General features: G+C 43.9%; 1 protein-coding gene across 1 annotated transcript in view; it reads left to right on the forward strand.

Annotated features, from left to right (window-relative positions):
• CRADD (CARD and death domain containing adaptor protein) overlaps positions 1–16,237 on the forward strand; it is a 362,979-nt gene that overhangs the window by 339,839 nt on the left and 6,903 nt on the right. The window contains exons 10-11 of the mRNA XM_082350458.1: positions 92–5,907; positions 9,472–9,556. The gene's annotated coding sequence lies outside the window, so the exon portion shown is untranslated. The remainder of the gene's footprint in view (positions 1–91; positions 5,908–9,471; positions 9,557–16,237) is intronic.

Raw genomic sequence — 16,237 nt, forward strand, 5'->3', positions numbered from 1 at the left:
TGGTGAATGCGGGAATCTTGGCAATTAGGGAGTCACTAACCATAAATCAAATAATGGATTGATCAGGACCTCATAGCTCTTTATAATCCAGGTGGAAGAAACAACTATAGGAGCCAGCAACAAATGATTGATAGAGCCTTTGACACAATGGGGTATAGAAGCCAACTAAACCCATGCAGACAGAATCCAAGCCAAAGCCATAACTCAAAGCCAACTCATTCATCTTGACTTCAGTACCTAATCCAGAAAGCCAGGGTGCCCTTGGAGCCCTGGAAGATAGAATACAGCACCAACGAGGAACTGAAGATTTGGAGCTCAGGACCGCCGGCAGCCTGCTTGTCATGGAGCCAGACCAACTTCCAGAACACATCTTGCTTCTTAGGCAATTGACAGAGCCATCTGTGACACAGGCTTTGTGAGGTGGCCGCACCGAGATTCTAGCCAGTAACCAGCCACAACAGCACGTATGCCTGCCTGGAAGCAAGTCCAGGAAGCAGGCCATGGGGAATGGGAGCGGGTGAGAGGCTGTCCAAGGTACTCAAGCATCTGTCAGAGGAAGTGACGACACAGAGCAACATCCACTGTTATTTGTGTCTCTCCAAATGCCCAAGCCCGCTGACACACAGCTCCAGATGACGTGGCGTTGTTGTGGCTTGCCGAGGGACCGTGGTCACAGATGGGATAGCAGCGTTCAGAGGGAGAAAGAGAAAGACGGGCAAGTTCCACATGGACAGAGAGGAAGAGCTGTATATTGTAGTGGGCAGTACACAAACAGAGACACAAATCTAATAACAAGAATATTTATAATAAATAATAAAATTACTGATAATTTGCTACACCTGTGCTATGCCCTTTATTCATATTATCTCACCTGTATTGTAAGGCACATAACAGTCCTAAGAAGTGAGTATTATCTGTAAGCTTCTTATAAGTGAGGACACTGGAGCACAGAGAGGGTAAAAACTTAACCAAGGTCGTACAGCTTATAAGTAGTAGAGCCTGGATATGGAGTCCTGCAGTCTCACTCTAAAACCCAAGCTCTTAACTGCGTCCTTATTTTGCTTTTCAAAGGACTGTCTCTTGGTATCTATGAGGTCTCACCTATGGGTATATGAAGCCAAAATGGGTCTTTGAAGCCACTATCATACACACTGTGCATGTTGTACACACATACAAACACACATAAACACATATATCTTTCCAAGAAATATTGATTGTGCTCTGCCCTTTGATGTGTTTAATATTGCCAACAACTCTAGGTTGTTAGGAGGAAAGCATGGTCCCTGCCTACGACAAATTGTTTCTAGAAATGGCTGCAGTAGTGTCTTTCATTACTCATGTCTTTTGCAATGAGACTCCGTCAATCCTCTCATCAGTAGGTGGAGTCTATTTATCCTCACCTTGAATCTGGCTTGGTGGTGTGACTTGCTTTGCTCAACAGAATACAGTAGAAGAGATATTCTGAGACACTCAAGTACAAAGTTTAAGAGCACTGGCAGCTTTCACTTTTCTTACATCTCAGCTGCCATGTAATCTGACTACCCTGAGACTGCCATGCTGTGAGGAAGTCCAAGCTAGCCATGTGAAGAGAGGGTGGCCACATGGAGGAGAACCAAGGCATCATATATCTGGGTGGACTTCATGGACCTTTCAATCTATAGTCAGAGTTCTCCAGAGAAACAGAACCAACAGAAGGTAGGTAGGTAGGTAGATAGATAGATAGATAGGCAGACAGACTAATCTAAGGAATGGGTTCACATGATTATGGAGGCTGGCAAGTCCAAAATCTGCAAGGTAAGCCAGCAGGGGAGACACAGGGAAGAGTCAGTGTTGTGGTTCAAGTCTGAAGACCATCAGGCTGGAGACCGGGGTAGTACATATGTTTCAGTTCAAGTTCAAATGTCATCTAGTAGAGAATTCCTTCTTGCTTAGGGGAGGTCATTGTTTTGTTCTATTCAGACTGTCAACTGATTGGATGAGGCCCACCCACATTATAGAGGGCAGTCTGCTTTACTCAAAATCCACTGATTTAAATGTTAATCTCATCCAAAAAACCTTTGTAGAAACATCAGAATAATGTTTGACCAAATATCTGGGCACCACAGTCCAGCCAAGTTGACACACAAAATTAATCACTACATAGTCCAACCCAACCACCAGCATAATGCAGTTGAGTGAGCCCTGCCTGACACCATGTGGAACAAAAGACCCAACCAGCTGAGCCCTGCCCAAATCCCTGACTCACAGAATCATGAGAAACAGTAAATTACTGGTTTCAAGCCATTGAGTTTTAGGGCTATTTGTCATAGAGCAATAGAAAACTGCCCTAATGGAACTTATAATTTAGTAAACTTAACAAGTAAAAAAACACATAGATGTATACTTATACATTTAATACATAGTAAGGGGGAAGAACAGAATGGAATTGTTCCTTCATTGCATTTATTAAACACTTAATAAGTAAAAATTTCAGGGCATTGGTAACAAGATCATCCTCTTCCAGTCTCTGACTCTAACTTGCAGTGATTACTGGCAAATCACCTTTCTGGACCTTGGTTTCTCCATCTGTGAAATGGGCATGGTAGCAGTCATCCTCTCTGCCTCATAGACTCTTGTGAAGATGAAATGAGACAAGAAACAAAAGTGCTATGATTGCTGAAAAGTCCTCAGCAAGCTGTATCATAACAAGATAAATGTTTCCTTGTGCTAAAAATGCAAAATTGCTTTATAATTTATTGCTGAAATGGAAACATCTGGCCAAGGAAACTTGAAAGAAGCAGAAACCTTTCTGACCAAAGCAATTGCATATAATAGCTGGTCCCTGGAGTCTCCTCTTTAAGCTCTGATTTGCCCATTACTTTGAGTTGTATTTTGAAATATGTCAGCCTTGCTTGTTTGCACATCTGCTTTTTCTATTTTTACTTTTGACCAGAATAGAGAAAGAAAGCATTATAAATGGTAAATATCCATTCTTGGGCATTCGTTATATATATATATATATATATATACACACACATCCATGAATTTATTCACCAATATATCTTTTAATTGTAGTTGTAGAGAAAACTGAAGTGAAGTACAATTATATAGGAATTTTATAAGCAGCCTCAGCAAGCTGTAATTATCCTACAGATGAATGAGATTTCCACCTGGGCTATGAAACAGTGAACCCAGGAGCCAAATCCAATCATGTCTTGTCCCTGTTTAAAAACTCCTTAGTGACATCCCTATGCCCTCTGTATAAAGACCAAGTTCCTTGTCATAGCATTGAGGTCCTCCATGATCTGGCTGTTGCTTTCCTCTCCAGCCTTGCCTCTCACTACTCACGTTCTTGGGTTTCATGACCTGTTAATGCAGGTGTCTCATCTCCAGCCTTTGCATAAGCTTTTTCCTTCTCCCTAGCGCACCAGCCCCCTTCCATCTTTGCCAAACTAACTCCTTCATCCTTTATGTCTAGCTTTAGATGATCTGTCTGAGAAATCTTCCCTAAACCCCTAAGACTGGGTTTGGTATCCCTCATCTGTGACCCCTTAGCACCTTACCTTTAAGGTAGTTTCACATTATAATTTCCAGAAGGCTAAAGACACAACTGTCACACAAATACATCATGAGCCTATGTCAAAGATTCATTTAATTCATTAATGAGGGTGCCAGCAGGGTAATAAAGCTGGATCAAAGGAACATAAGAGAAACTGATTTATATGGGGTCAGTGAAAGAAAGAATGCTGATGTAAGATTGCTATCTTAGATCCAAAATTGGATGTAATATAATGTCCCATAGGCAATAAAATCATAACCCTTAGGAGCTGTCTTTTCCAATGGACAGAAATCATCTACATCTTTACCAGACAAAAATGATTTGCAATGTATCAATTTCCTACCAATTAAGATCTAACTTTTCAAGGACTAGATCCTAACTTATATAGTAATAGTTAGCCAAATCAAGGCTGTCAGAAGACCTATGGGCTGGCCTATTAGACAATACTTTAGTATGACATTGAAAGGATACACTGTCATCTTTCTGGAAAATTTCTTTTTATTACCATTAGCATTCAGACTCTGTATTATAATGACCTGTTATCTTGTCTGAAATTCCCAGCAAACTGAAAAGCTTCTTAGGGACGAGGTCGTGTTTTGGGTCACTCTTGTAGCCTCTGATCTTAGCTTAGTCTGTAGTAGGCACTCAGATTATTGTTGGATGAATTAAAAGATTTCTTCTTGGAGGATTAAAGTAACCCCCTCTTAGGAGTTTCCCACAGATCAGGCCGCGAGCGATAGAAATCTGTGCAGTGATCGCAGCCCCCGTACCTCTCCAAACCCAGCTGAGTGTGGCCCGAAGCCCCTTAAGCATTTCTCCAGCTTCCCACAGCTGCACAAGCCCAAATTGTTGCCCTGATGGTCAGACGTGGAAAGCGAAATAAAAGAAGCTCATCTCCTGTACTGTGTCTCCATTTAAGAATCAGGAAAAATGGGGTCCTTCCCTGTCAAGCCCCCTGCCCATCCACAGTCCCAGCAGGAAGGCTAGAAACCTCAGCCCTCCCAAGCTGGCTGCCTCACATCTTTGTGCTGCTGCTGGGAGCAGCACATGCTATTCCTGGATTCACCTCTCCAGGGACAGCTATTGGGGCTGCAGGCACACTACTCATCATTCTAATAGGCGTGTGGGGCAGCCCGGTTTTCTCACAGATAATGAGCCTGTACAATTTAAATCAAGACTAATTTATGCATTTCAAATACTTGTTGCCAGGATAGATAAACCGCCTTATTTGTGACTTGTTTTTATTAGCACAGGAGGCAGGTAAAACATCATCAACTGATGGGAGGAGGGGCGGAGGCAGGCCTGATTTTCAGTTATTCAGGGTCAGGGAGTGTCCAGAAAAAGGAGGGAGTAGGGGTGGGGTACGCCCCAAATAACTTTAAGTTTTGAGGGGTCGGTCTGGAAAACAACAGACTCGAAACAGCATAAGTGCGGGTGACTTTACCACTTTACATAACACCTTTGTCAATCTTGTGGAGAACTTGGAAAGATGTCAGGAAAGCAGGGAGTTATCTGGGCAAGAGTTTGAGACTTTTTGTCAAGGGGTAGGTTCCAATAAGCCCATGGGCACTGGTAGAAGGTAGATTGGGACCATGTGAAAGGAGAGAAAGCAGAGAAAGAACAAAAACACAGGAACAAAGGCCTGTATTTCTTAGGAGCAGAGTAGATAACTCGAAATCTAGGGAGTGGGCGAGGTTTGCCATTAGAGCACCCAGTTTCTCATTCTGGGCCTTTCCCTACCCTAGGGAACCCCTTGCACCCTGTGTGCTCCCTCCTATGCCCTGTCCCAAAACCCTAGCCATTTGCCCCTTCACTGTGAATTGAAAGCTGTGTGTTCTCCTCTTGCGGTGGTACTCACCCTTCAGGTTTTTCTCTCTGAAAAAGCATTCAAGTGGCAATAGAATTTATCATCCATCCAGGGGTATTTTTAGCATCCTTTAAAATTACACCAGAACAATAGGTATAAACCAGAACTGTCCCAGAAGGGTCCTGGGCAAACCAAACCTAAGGTCATCCTAGAAATGCAAGGCCTTGTCTCCTGTTTAAGGAATTGTGGGCATCACTGAGCATGTGGAAAGAGGTCTTTGATTCTTTCCCAAGGAGAGGGTAATGAAAGGAAGTGGAAGGGAGCAGAGATGTATTAGGATGCTCCCAATTGCACATAACAGAGTATTCAGCTATTGTGGGCTTAAATTAAAAGGATTTAATTTTTTCACATAACAGGTGATCTAGAGGGAGATGATTCCAAGCAAGATCAGTGTCTCAACCTTGTCAGGGCTTCTCTGAGGATCTCTTGCCACTCTCCCTCATTATTGCAAAATGGCTGCCAAGGCTCCATACATCATGTCTTAACAAAAGCATATTCAAAGGTAAGAAGAAGGAGATGCGGCTTTTCCTCGTATCTCTTTTATCACACAGATTTTATCTTGCCCAGAATTCCCCCAGCAGAGTTCCCTTCTGTTATCAGTTTAATTGGCCGATATTGGGTCACATGACTATTGCCAGAGCTGCAAGGGCAGCTGTAAAAGTAAGAACCTACATTTTCTGCCTCTGTGATAGGCAATGGATTCTGCTGACTTGAAGAAAGTTTGAGCAACTGACAGTGTCTACAGCAGTGTGTCGCTGGGAGGTTCAAAGGGGATAATTCATAGAAAGCTCCCTGCATATTTTTTGACATAAACGTTGATTCAATAAGGTTGGCAATTTATATCAATTTATACAGTCCTGGACAGAGAAATTTTTTAAAGAATGAGAGATAGGAGTATAGATCTAAAGGCAGGTAATTTTGCTTTCTCTGCCTGTCCTTCTCCATTTTGCAACCAAGAAGGCAGGCAAGATTCAGCCTACACTCAGCCTTTGTGCTCACCCCACTTCAAGACAACCTCGGGCTACAGAGCTTTTATCTTTCACCGACACCAAATTTTCCATCTCAGCCTGCATAAACGGAACATGAGAACACCCTACAGCCTGTATTTGCTGCATGTTTCTGCGGATGCCAGTAAAGCAGGATTTCTAGTAATGGGATCAGTAACCTGAGTAAGAGAACTGAAAAGGCAAGCCTGAAACTATCCCGCCTGTTATGTTCCAGTGAACAATGAAAGCACAGTAATGGGAAACACTGCCTTGTGACATGTTTGAGCCCATCCACCCCTGCTAGGTACTATTATTAGCAGCAATATTAATAAATGCTTCTGACAGGCAGGAAAGGTTCAGAGTGCTGGAGAGTCGCAGAGTGTGCCAGACACATAAACTGCCTGCCCCAGGCGGCTCACAATCATGAAGGATACAAGACAAGGCCCAGATGTCAGAAAACACAATGACCAGGGAGGGGTTCTTGCGGATGAAGCAGGGAGATTTTTTTCAGAGCTGTGCTGGGAGCAAGGGAGGCTTTAGCAACGGCTCTCTGGCTGGCCATCTCACTAGAGGAGCTCTTCTTGGGAAACCATTGGAGAGATGATAGCAGACAAGTGACAGTCACTTTGAATGTCACCTCTACCACCTTGGAGCCTTGAGGGAAGAACTAAAGATGAGTCCAGCCCTCTAGCTAACTGAGGTTAGCCTGGGACAGAGACTGCTAACTGTTCCCCGGAGGCTAGACTCTTTCTAACTTTTAGAAACACAACTCTCTGAGTTAGCAGGGAACTCTTGGAAATTGAACTCCTCAAGTGATAGCTAGAGACCACCTGTCCTAGATGCTGACCTCCGGCCAATGGGTTGAGAACAGAAGTCATGCCTGTGCCTTGCAAATCACGGCTTTTTTATACGGGAGCTCCAGGCCTGCATTTCCCTCCCCCCCACCCCCCGCCGCTGCTGTCACCTGCTGGGGAGTGGCTCCACCTGGAGCTACTGCCTCAGACCCAGAGAAGGAACCCCCAGTCAAAGATGGCAGCTCTGTCCTATCAGCCTCCTATCCTCCCAGCTCTCAACCTCTCACCCTCCTCTGTTCCATCAGATGGAAGAAAAACAAACTTCTGCCCTACTTAAGCCACTGTATTTTGAGGTCTCTTTCTTATAAGAGCTTATCTCACACCACATTCCCAGGCTCTGAACTCAAGGAAGAGAGCCAAGCCTTACATGCGTAGGGGGTTAATAGTTTACACACATCACCTTTATCCTGCTCTCCTCTCTCGCCCTCACCCACCGGGCTCCCCGAACTGCCTGCTTTTCTGTTCCTTGAACTCATTCATCTCTTTCCCATCTCAGAGCCCTTGCCCTCTGTATTAGTTTGCTAGGGCTGCAGTAACAAAGTACCACAGACCTGGTGGCTTAAATAACAGAAATCTGTTGTCTCACAGTTCTGCAGGCTGCAAGTCCAAAATCAAGGTGTCAGCAAGGTGGGTTCCTTCTGAGGTCTGTGAGGGAAGTGTCTGCTCCAGAGCTCTCTCCTTGGCTTGTAGATGCCATCTTCTCCCTGTGTCTCTTCATATTGTCTTCTCTCTATGTCTGCCTGTGTTCACATTTCCCCCATTTATAAGGACACCAGTCGTATTGGGTTAGGGCCCACCCTACTGACCTTATTTTTACTTAATTACCTCTGTAAAGACTCTCTCTCCAAATAAGGTCACATTCTGAGGTACTGGGGGTTAGGACTTTAACATATGAATGGGGGGGGGGGAGATACAACTCAGACCATAACAACCCTTCCTTTAGAACATGAACTTCATTCACTGGTACAGAGAAGGTAGTCATTAATCTTTACTGAATGAATCAATATATAAATATTCATCATTTTTATTATATCAACATCATGATCATTTTCAATTAGAAGTCTTTAACTGGCATTTCTATACTTCTATAGTTGATATTAATTGATATTTACTTGACACATAATAATTAACATGAATAATAATATCCTGGAATTTTGGAAAGATCCCAAAATGCAATTTGAATAATTGGACAGAGATTACACTAAGCTCAGTATAATTTTAATGTTGATTGTATTTTATTAATATAAAATTTGGTCATTCGTGGATGGTTTTATAATAGCCACCAAATATCAAGAACGTTTGTTTTTACTCTAGTCTAAAAGAACTTAAGGGTTTAAGTAACATACCAAAAACAGGATTTCAATAAAATGAGAATAAAAACAGATAAAGTTGGATTAAGCAAAAAGGAAAAAAAAAAGAGCAAATGTTCTGACCATCAGAGTCATTATAATTGCTCTACTAATATGTGGAATCTAAAATATGACACAAATGAACCTATCTATGAAACAGCAACGGAATCATGGACATAGAGAACAGACTGGTGGTTGCCAAGGGGGAGGGGGTTGGGGGAGGGCGGAGTGGAAGTTGGGGTTAGCAGATGTGAGCTTTTATATACAGAATGAATAAACAACAAGGTCCTACTGTATAGCACAGAGAACTATATTCAATATCCTATGATAAACCATAATGGAAAAGAATATTTTTAAAAAGGAATGTATATATACGTATAACTGAATCACTTTGCTGTATAGCAGAAATTAACACAACATTGTAAATCAGCTATACTTCAATAAATAAATAAAAATTGCTCTACTAGAGCATAAAATTATATTCAAAATTTGGGCAACACAGCAGCAGATACAAACAATACCTGAGAGGAAGATTTATAGCAGTACTTCAGGAGACAGAAGATTTTTACCTTGTAGAGAACTCAGAGAAATTTCCACAGGGGCCAAACTAGAGGGCATAGCTGTCCCCTGCATCATTCGGTATCTTCTACACCGGTTTCATGCAGAATTCAGAAGAGGAATTTAAGCTGTTTCTTGTACCCAACGTCATAAAAGTCAAGCAACTACATTAAAACATAATTTAGTGAAGGTGCATAGTGCAAGTATGAGGGCTTCCACCCAAGAGTAGCACTTAGAATACACAGAAGAGTAGCTACCTACCACATCCCTTAAATTCTCTCTCCTAAATCTCATTTCCATTCAACCGGGCTCTTTGCAGGAATGGGCTCAAGTGCAGTGCTTAAGGGAATCAGACATCTGGATTTGAATCCAGGCTCCACCCCATCTGAGCTGAGTGACTTTAGGTAAGTTACTTACGTATAAAATGAGGATGATTATAATGCTTATTTTATAGGTTTCTGGTGAGGATTAAATTAGATAACGTACATGAAGCTCTTAATACAATACCTGGCACATGGTGAACACTCAATAATGTTAGTGGTTATTAATAGCAGTCTATTCTTGGATCACAGGTACATAAATATACTTCGGAAACTACATGGGTGAGTGGTAGAGTTCACATTCCCTTATGAAAATCAAAGTGCTCCAGTGGGATTCCTGCTTGGACAGAAGTCTTCATGGTCCTGTAAAGGAAGGATACTGCAGAATCTGTTCTTTCACTAGAACACCTCATTCTCTGATAGAAAACAGGTGTTCACTCCATTGACAACTTTCCAACAGTAATGCCCTCATTATAACCCCTAGTTTCATTTCTTGGCATTAATTTACTTGATTAAATAGAAAGCAAAGAGACTCTAATTTACCCAAGTCTAACTAAACACACACACACACACACACACACACACACACACACGTACACACTTTTGTATAGATAACCCATCTGTTGTACAACAAAGAGTTTGACTTGCCTTTGTCCCTGGTTCCTGGGAGGGAGACTCTGATGGGCAATTCCCCATGTAATAGGCTTGTCTTTGTTATTCATGAGGATTTTGGATCACAACTAAGGTTAAACTAAATGCTGAAATGATTGAGGCTGGGAGCTGAAAGATCAGAAAGATCAACCATGTGATTAGAAGGTTGGGGCTCTGAGCCCCTTCTATCAGTGGGAAAGGTGTGTCTGTTTCATAACCTCCATGGCCTGGGATTACACATAATCAATTTCGTTCACATTCCTCTGATAAGAACTAGCTGTGTGGCCTCATCTGGATGCAGGTGGGGCTGGGAAATGTAGTTCTTGTCTGGGCTGCTCTTCCCAGACAGAGTTCTATAATTTGGAAAAGTGGGCATGAATTTTGGTGGACTGTTAGCCATCAGAAATCGGTTAAAGGGTAGACCCATGACATGACCCAAGCAACCAATCAGAGGACGCCTGTGGGATTGATATTGGAAAGCTAGGAGAAAAAGAGAACCTTTGGGGGTGGGGTGGGCAGAGGAGATCTGAATTTGGACTTTTGTAGCCATTTTCTCTGCGATGAAGTCAAGGTGTCTGCAAAATGAAAACAGGCAGAGAGGAAGAGAGACGGAGACAGAGGGAGAGATTCAGAGGAAGAGAGAGAGAAAGAGAGAGAGAGACAGAATTTGAAAACGAGTGAGTCCTGGTGGCCACAAGAGAACTGGGGCTTTGTCAGTGACTAAATTAGTGGCCTTGAACAAATTACTTGATATCTGAGATCCACTGAGATCTGCTGATACCAGTTTTCTTATTTGTTTCAGTACCCTCATCAGCCTTTTTTATTCTGTTGTGTCCTTTCCAATGTCCACCTGCATACTAATGCATCTTTCATTCATCATGGCTCCATTTCTAAGGTGGAGCTCAGCTGAGAACTACAAATGTATTTTTATTTTAACGTTGCCTTCTTATTGTAGCGTATGCAAAACCTGCGTGAATTGTTGGGTTTTCTTTGTGTCCCCAGCGCATGGAGGGCATCAGTCCTTCTGTGTGGCTCACTTGCTCTGGTGCCCCTGGGATGCAGGCGATGTTGACCCCCGCTCCACGTGGTCTCAGATCGCTGTGCTCTGAAGTCGGGTTTGTGTCTCTAGCAGCGCTACCCATTCCCTCGGCCGGCCTGCTGTCACTTCTCGCTGCTGCTAATCTCCTCCCTAACGAATGCTCAGTTGCTTAGATCAAGGTCCAAGAATGTGTCCTTGTCTGCCCTCCCTTCGAGTAAAGTACAACTGTGCCCCCAGAGACCCTTTCCATTGACTTCAAAGTTAAGTTCTAGGTGCTTGGTGGCCAGGCATTCCTAGAAATATGATCCCAGAGAAGCAGGGCATTATTGAAATGCCTGCCTGTTTACCTATTTAGCAAAAATACGACATGCAAGTCATAAGACTAAGTTTACAAACCACTCTCTTCTTAAGCGATTAGGCTTCCAGAAATCTTTGGCCCCTGAAAGTTTTCCATGAACCCGGACAGCCAATTAGAAGAGAGACAGACAGCTGCCTGCTGAAGATTTAATATATACTCTTCATCCTCAGTAGGGCTTGGAGGTCCTCCCCTCAGGGCTCTCTGGAGAAAGCCCACACTCGCGTGCTGTCAACAAGGTCAAAATGAACATCAGATCTCTTGGGGGATATTTAGAAATAGAGATCTGAAGGTTAGAATGAGTCAAAGGAGGTGAAATAGTAAACGTTTACAGGGTGGTCCTCTCTCCCTGAGAAAGGGTGGGTAGTGATGGAGAAATTGTGTTTACTAAACAGCCAGATAGTAAATATATTTTAGGCATTGCATTCTATATACAGTCTTGGTTGCATATTCTTCTTACTCTTATTCCTCTTTTTTTTGGTGTTTTGTTTTCTTTTTTAAACAATGCTTTAAACTGTAAAAATGATTAGCTCATGGGATGTACCGAAACAGGCCAGATTCTGCCCACAGGCTGTAGTTTGCTGATTCATGTTGGAGCACTGAGATGTGAGTCCTGGCCTTGCCACCGCTGGCTGTATGTATGTAAGCTTTCCAAGACTCAGTGTCATCACCTGTAAAATGAGAGTACCACAGGCTTTTGACTGGGGTGCTCTGTCACAGTGCCCAGCACCTAGTGGCATTCAGTCCATGAATAGTGGCTGGCATTGCTATTTCCTGATTTGCCATAGAGTCTCATTTTAATGTGGTAAATCCACACAATGGAATATTATACAGCCTTAAAAAGGAAGGAAATTCCGACCCATGCTACAACATGGATGAACTTTGAGGACATTATGCTAAATGAAATAAGCTAGTCACAAAAAGGCAAATCTAGTACGATTCCACTTATAGGAGGTACCTAGAGTAGTCAAGTTCATAGAGACAGAAAATAGAATGGTGGTTGCCAGAGGCTGGAGGGGAGGGGGAATGGGGAGTTGTTGTTTAATGACGACAGAGTTTCAGTTTTGCAAGATGAAAAGAGTTGTGGAGATGGATGGAGGTGATGGTTGCACAACAGTGTGAATGTATTTAATGCCACTTAGCTGTACACTTAAAAATGGTTAAGATGGTATATTTATTTTATCACAATTTGAAAAACACATAGGAGATATATATCTCATATATTGAAAAATAAAATAAAGGAGTAGGGAGTGTTGTAAGGGGTGTGAAGTTTTAAACAGGGTGATTGAGGGAGGCTTCCCTGTGGAGGAGATATTTGAGCAAAGACCTGAAGGACGGAAGGGAGAAACCATATGGGTTTGGTGAGCAGAACGGTGTTCTAGGTAGTGGGTATAGTAAGTGCAAAAGCCCTGAGGTAGGAGTGTGCCTGGGGGATTGGTGGACTGGAGCAGAGCAAGTGAAAGGAAGATGAGATCCAAGAAGGAGGAGGAGTATCAAGGTGGGAGACTGAGGGGACAGTTGCACAGGATTTGGGCCACTAGAGGCACCTGACTCTTCCTGTCAGTGAAATGGTCAGGTATTGCAGGTTTTGAGCAGAGGAGTAACGAGAGCTGACCTATAATTTTTTTTATTGAGGCATAATTGATGTACAATATCACATTAGTTTCAGGTGTACATCGTAGTGCTTCAATATCTATATGCATTTCTAAATGGGTGCTGACCTATGTTTTAACAGAATCTCTCTGGCCACTATGTTGAGAGAAGACCCAGGGACCAAAGGTGAGGCTGGGAGACCAGCCAGGAGGTTATAGCAATTATCGAAGCCAGGGATGATGGAGGAGTGAACAGGGTGAGAGTGAAGGAGAGACTTGGTGGGATTAGGGGTATATTTTGAGACAGAGTCAACAGGATGTGCTGAAGGATTGGATGTGATGGGTGAGAGAAAGAGAGGAGTCAAGGATTTCTCCCAAGTTTGGGACCTGAGCCAAAATTTCCATGGTTTACATGACACATTCATATTAATTATCTCATTTGCATCTCACAGTCAAGGCCTCATAGAGGTTGCAATTCCAGGGCTCAGGCTTGGGAGCTGCCAGGCCTGGGTTAGAACCCTGTTTCTGGTACTCGTTAGCAGGGTGGCCTAGGCCAAGACCCTTAACATCTTTGAGGCTCAGTTTCCCCACCTGCAAAATGGAGATGCTGACATTTAACAGATTTGTTATTGTGAGGACTGCAGCCCCTGGGACCCAGGAATTGGTCACTTGTGGTAGCTGTTATTATTGTTTCAACACAACTGGAATTAGAACATGGCCCTTTGCCCCCAGTCCTGGGTTCTTTCCCCGAGTTCTCTCTTCTCCATTTCTGGACAGCTTCTGGTCAATTGATCGTTCTTGGGAATAACATTCCATTTTCAACATTTTAATTCTACTCGATCTCATTGAAGAAATGTTTTCTTAACCAATAGACTCTTTTCTAGGAGTCCGGGACAGTCCTGGAGTTGGGGCATGGTTATGTGTGTGCTTGGGGGTGAGGGGACAGCCCTTTGAATGATTTTTGCTTGGTTTCACTCCCTTTCAAGCAGAAACAACATGCTCCAGCCTCTTCTCCCCTGGCTTAGGGCGTTGGGCTGAATTGACCAGACATTTTAGCATTTATCAAGCACTGCCTCACTCTGACTAAAGACTTAGTTCCAGAATAAGAGAACAGAGAACACTTGCCTCTCCCTCCTCCCATAATTTAGTGCACAGACAAGGAGATGGGAAGAAATGTTGACGCCATCACACAGTGGGCCATGTGGGGTTTGAAGGAGGGGCGAGGTGGGTGAGCAGAACAAGCCCTGCACTGGGAGTCTTGGCCCCTGGGTGCGTGTTAGCTGTCAGTCACAAAGTGCAGCCTTTCTGAGTTTTCGAGTCTTTGACCATAAAATGAGAATTACAGTATCTGCCCCTGAACCTCACGGAGGATCAAATTAGAGAAAGTAGGTGAATGAAAGCTGTTGTAGGTCATGAATAATAATATTGATTAAATTCAAATGCTTAAGCCATAATCCCAAGCATCTTCTGCTGTATCCCAAATCTCCTTCATTAGGGTTACCCGGGGTTGCTTAGTAAAGTGCTGAATTCTGGGGCCCAGTCCGGCCCAAGTCTCCTCTCCTCTCCTTCCACCCCATTCCCCACCGCCACCCGGCACCAAGCAATTCTTAAACACATTAAAGCTTAGATCTACTGGTCCAGGAGCTAACTTTGATGGAATAGAAAAAGGGATAAGGTATAATTAAGTGCCCGGAGATTCTTGGCGTTCACATACCGATAATATAAATGATGGATTTTATTCATCACGTTTGAATCTTCCCAGTGGGTGGTACATAGAGTTCCATTTAAAATAGCTGGGTAAGGCCACTTGTCAGAATTTTAAAGAGGCAATGTGAATTGTTACACGTTTCCCTTCTGAAGGGACAAAAGGGAATGTAGAGCCTTTTTTCTAAAGATGAATTTCCAATGTTCTTTCCATGTGTTCCTTCTTATGCCCCCAGAACACTCAGACTTGGCTTTTCTTGGTACTTTGCCAAGTGCCACAAAATCAAGGACTTGCTCCTTTTATGCCAGTGTTTCAGAACTGGGCTCTTCTCCCACAGCCATTCCATCGCTGTGGCCAAATTAGCAATCACACCTGCATGTTGATCTGGGCAGGTGCCCAGAGGACAGCCTGTCCTGGTTGAAAGCAGGCCCTGAAGTTTTTGCTGCACTCTGACTGGGCAGGACCCAGATGCCTCCAAAAGCCAGATGGGCCCTGGGGGTTTCTAGACCCTCCGCCTGCAATCTTTTAACCAGACAACAGGCCTATCAGCTCAGTGGCCAATCCCAAAGTTTTCAGCTGGGCATTTCCCCATCTACTCAGGAGACAAGAAGCTTTGTGGACACAGAGATGCTCCAGAATCCACTTGGAATACACTGAGCATGTGGCAGAGGAAGAGGGCAGGGGGCGTTGTAAGAATGACCAGCGGCGCTTAGAGCTTCGTTCCTTGTATGATCGGCGCAGGTCCTTTGCTTCTCTGATCCTGTGAGCCCGTGTGAAATGCCCAGGGACTTCTCTCCACAGATACCACACGCACACACACGCATGCACACACACACACTGCCAAGCGCTATAGACGCAAACAGGCAGCCCTTGGCTGCCTGATCATGGGGCATCTCATTGGTCCCTAGAAATGAGGAGAAACAGACACGCTGCCTGCTGAAACAGAGCCCAGAGCCTGCGGTGACCTGAGGAAGATAACACCTCTTCACTCAGGACACACAGAAACCTTAGAAAAGGTGTGAACGTATGCTTGTGTTGAGGTTATCTAGATATCTGGGGGCCAGGATCCCCCAGCAGACAGCTGCTTTACATTATTGTTTTTGTTATTATTATTTGCACAGTTCCCGTGGATCCACTGTGGGCCCCCCCCACACCAACGCACATTGCTCCCGTCTGGAATGCCCTCCTTCTCCCTATCTGAACCCTATGCGTCCTCCTCAGGGCTCACCTCCTCCATGCTCTCTTCCCAGGCCACCGGAGGCCCCACTGATCTCCCACAGCTCCAAGAGCTCCTACCGGCCATCTTCCTCCTATTATCCTGTGCATGCAACCCTTCAATTCCCAACTAGGTTCTGTGGCAGGCACCATGCCTGGTGTCCTTTGTTCCCTCCCGCCCCCAGCACGACATTCAGCCCCAGCGGCT

Source organism: Balaenoptera borealis (assembly GCF_965194805.1).
Source record: "Balaenoptera borealis genome assembly, chromosome: 13".
In the NCBI taxonomy this organism is placed as follows: Eukaryota; Metazoa; Chordata; class Mammalia; order Artiodactyla; family Balaenopteridae; genus Balaenoptera; species Balaenoptera borealis.